Raw genomic sequence first — 4,573 nt, 5'->3', positions numbered from 1 at the left:
ACGAGTATATGATGTTTGATGTCTTGCACATTTATTTGTTTTAACCGTAAAACATTATAAACTTTTTTTTTTCTTTTTTTTTTCAAGACGACTGATTATTGAAACGATTTTTCTCAAAATTGTTGTCTACCCGGATCACATTACAATATTTAGTGTAATGAATTTGGATATACCCTGAAATATATTCAGAGACAGCTTTAGAAAAGAAAATCGCATTTCAAAAGCAAATGGAAATGAACTGTGATATTCCAATATAAGTACATTATATAATATATGTGTGTGTGTGTGTGTGTGTGTGTGTGTGTGTGTGTGTGTGTGTGTTCTTACCTGATTGTTTCAATTCGGGAGAAGCGCTAAGCTCAGATGGTCCAGTCTGCTATATTTAAATTATCAAATAACTTTTTAAATTGATACACATTTTTTTGGCACATACAACGTTATCTGGAAGATTGTTCCATGTTTCAATGGTTCTGTTTGGGAAACTGAACTTCTTGACATTTTTCTCGCCTCTTTCAACTTTTTGCTGTGTCCTCTCGTTCTTCTTGTGTTCATCTTTGTCTAACTCCACTCTTCAAGTAAGATAGTTGAACATCACTATCATGTCACCTCTTTTTTTCTTTCTTCCAAAGTAGTAAGACCTATTTTCTGTAGTCTTTCTTCGTAGCTCATATCTCCTAGAATAGGTACCCATCTTGTGGCTGCTCTTTGAACTCTTTCTAATTTATCTATGTCCATTTATAAGTGTGGACTCCATACCATTGTACTATTCCTAAGACTAGGTCTTATGATGGCTGTAATGACCTTCTTTACTATGGCTTCGTCCACATACACGAATGCCCTCTTCAATCACCCTTAGAATTTTATAAACTTTGTCATTTATAAGATCATTTGGGCTTAGGTTCCTGTTTATGATTATTCCAAGGTCTTTTTCTTTATCTGCTTGGTTTAATATTACGTCTCATAACTTGTATTGGTATAGTGGACGATTTCCTTTTCCGAATATGACTACATTGCATTTATTGGTGTTAAATTCCATTTTCTAAGTACAACTCCAAATGAATAAGTTTTCTTTGTCACTTTGGAGACATTGGCGTGAGACATCGTCTATTCTTCTTTTTTTTAACATATTCAGTATAGTATATGGGCTTATGTTTGACCCTAAATCACTTATGAAAATAGTAAACATAATCGGCGCCAAGACCGATCCTTGAGGTACTCCGCTAATTATTCGTCGCCAGTAGAGACTCTCGTAGAGTGCTTCCCTCTAATTACGGTTCTCATTTGTCTTTCATGAAGAAAGTCTTCCATCCATTCGTGTTTGCCTTTTACTCCACCTAGGTGTTTTAATTTTCATAATAGTCTTTTATGAGACACCTTATCAAATGCCTTTTTAAAGTCTTAAGTATATACAACCCAGCTCAAGTCAGTGCCGGGTAAATAGAGATGGTGACTCGATAAAAACACCGGGCGGAAGGCAATGGCAAACCACCGCTCTAAATTGCCAAGAAAAAATCATGGAAGCCCATGATCGTCAAGGCCGCGGTGGCCGAATGGTTAGAGCGTCGGACTCAAGACTGTCACGACGGCAATCTGAATTCGAGGGTTCGAGTCACCGACCGCCGCGTTGTTCCCTTGGGCAAGGAACTTCACCTTGATTGCCTACCTAGCCACTGGGTGGCCAAGCCAGCCCAAGTCAAGTGCTGGTCCTAAGCCCGGATAAAATAGAGAGAAAAGATTACCTAAAAAAAAAAAAACTCTCCGTGGAAAGGAACTGGGGACCCTACCACGTACTCACTCCAAGAGCATCACAACATGAAAACTACAATTAAGTATCATGCTGTGACCACGGCGGCTCAGACATGAACCTACCGTTAAAAGAAGAAGATATACAACCCACCCAGCCGTCTCTTTTCTGTAATACTTCAGAAACAGAGGAGATTTGCTATGCATGACCTTCCTTCCCTAAAACCAAATTTGATATCATACCGTGTTTTTCAAGTACTCCAACCCACAGTTTCCTAATTATCCTTTCTGACAGCTTGCATACTACACGAGTTAACGAAACTGACCTATAATTTGGAGGGTTTTGTTTGTCGCCGTTCTTGTATAAAGGTGTAACATTGGCAAATATTTAATATTTTGGTAGTTTTCCTTGTCTCACTGAATTTTGGGATATTAACAATAACGGAGTACATGATTCCCTCAGAACCCAGTTAGATGTCTCGTCTGGTCCCTTTGCTTTAGTCATGTCTAACCCTTTCAGTAGGTCTTTTATCTCATTCTTTTTGAGTGTGATATTTTCGATATTCTGATATACGCTTGTTTGCCCTTTCAAAGTATGGGTTCTGGAACAAACACTGACTGAAATTTATCATTATTGATTTCACACATTTCCTCTTCCTTAGTATAAATGATGTTATTGTCTTTGATGGCATTAATTTGATCTCTGCTTTCAGTCTTACTATTTATGTAGTTAAAGAAGAGCTTTGGTTGGTTTGCACACATTTTTTTATTATATCCTTTTCAAAGTCTAATTTCGCCTCCCTCGTGGTTTGGGTATACTCATTTCTTCCTACTCTATACCTTTCATACGCTGCATGAGATCTATGTCTTCTGAATCTTCTCCAAAGGAGTTGTTTGTTTTCTCATCATTTCCTTGCATTTATCATTGAACCATTTTGGCCATTTCTTGCTTCTGTTTTGAATCTTGATACAAATTTTTTTTATTCCTTGCTTATAGACTTCGTAAAATTTAGAATATTGCTTATCAAGGATCTCTTCGTTCGTGAGGGTTTCCCAGTTTATGCCATCAAAGAAATCTTTAAGGCTTCTATAATTACTTCTCTTGTAATTGAACTTTCCTTATCTTTCCTTACTTATGATGAGTGTTTCCTGTAGCAGACAGTATTTCAGCTTCATTACTACAAGATCACTTTTTCTAGAGGAGGACAGTGCTCCATATCCTTAATGTCATCTCTATGCTTTGCAAATATTAGGTCAAGCATAGACGGTCTAACTAGCCCTCTTATCCTGGTATGATCTGTGACATTCTGGAAGAGACAAAATTCATTTATGACTTCCAGTAATTTTGCATTCCGCGAATCTGGCTGAGCTCTGGGATCAAAACTTTCCCAGTCAATTTTGCTCTTAAAATCCCCTGTTAAAGATTTTTTTTTTTTTTTCATTCGTTTCCGAAAATTGTAGCACTTCCTCCAGGCTTTTTAACGTTTCTTGAATTAGTTTTTGGTCATTTTCTTGTGATCACACCGATGTATGCGGTGGCATGCACACTGTGGTTATTATTATATTTACTCCGTTTGTTTCTACCTCAAATGCCCTTAGTTTTACCATGGGATCATGTTGAATTTCTATCTCCTTTATAATAATTCCTTTCCTTGTTAATATTGCTACCCCCCCTCCATTTCCATTTGCCCGATCTTTTCTCCAAAGATTGTAGTCTTTGAGTCTGGTTTGTTACTTTCACTAATTGCATCTAGCTTTAGTAACTTCAAACATAAATCATCTACATTTGTATAAACTATTTCTACATAATCTTCCGGCATTCCTTTTGGCTGCAAGGCTAATGGTTGTCTGCCTCTACAGTCTTTTTCTTTTTCGGTGCTTTGTTCGTTTTTGGTTTTTGCCTCTTCTATTTTTTTTCTGCGGTATTTCTCTGTCATCTTTAGTCACATTTTCTCTGATCTAGATCTTTTTTTTTTATATTCTTCGTGTGTGGCCAGAACTTTAGCTTTCTTTATTACACCATTTACCATTTGCTTATTCATGAGTGTCATCTTTAAAGGGCGTTGTTTCCCTTTTCAATAATCTCAACCTCCTTTGGGCTACGATATTCCGCTCCGAGAATTCGGTATTTATGACCCCGAGAATATTGACAATCAATTTCCTGTCTTCGTTGTATCGCTCGATTGCATCTTCTACAACTTTTTCTTCGTGTCCTAATATGACTATGTGCTTGTTTACATCAGCCAAATTTGCAATATTCCTTGCGTGTTGCCCAAGGTGTGACTTCAATTCATTTTTCTTGTACGTCTCTGCAAGCTGTGTTTTCATTCGTTCCTTTATGATCTTGATGTTCTTTTATAACTTCTTTTCCATTTAATTTACACTTTCCTTTCCTTTTAGATAAAGCGGCATATGCCGCCTTTTTGCCTCTTCTGTTATTAGAGATTGGTTGCTTGACAAATTGCTTTCAGTCTGCTTGACAGTTTCCTGTACTTTGACTACTCCGTCAACTTTTTCTTGTAAATGTGTACCTGTGCAAATTTTCCACCAATGCCTTCAAATATACGTGTTCTTCGCGTATTTTCGAACATTCTGCTACCACGTTTGTACCTTGGCTTCAAGATCCGCGATTCAATCTGTTGCTTCCGTTATCTTCATTTTCCTGGTTTGAAAGGTTACCCATAAAACAAACGCAAGAATAGAGCTGTACTCTCGGCAATCGTCCCTCTGCGCGAAAACGCCTACTATGCAGTATTCGCGGTCACTTCTCGCCTCCCTCTCCTTCACGCTCACTTCCCGGCTCACGAAGCCTCACTATCTCTTTCAATTA

This window comes from Penaeus monodon, chromosome 3 (genome assembly GCF_015228065.2).
Source record: "Penaeus monodon isolate SGIC_2016 chromosome 3, NSTDA_Pmon_1, whole genome shotgun sequence".
Taxonomy (NCBI): Eukaryota; Metazoa; Arthropoda; class Malacostraca; order Decapoda; family Penaeidae; genus Penaeus; species Penaeus monodon.
Note: the sequence above shows the minus strand (reverse complement) of the source record.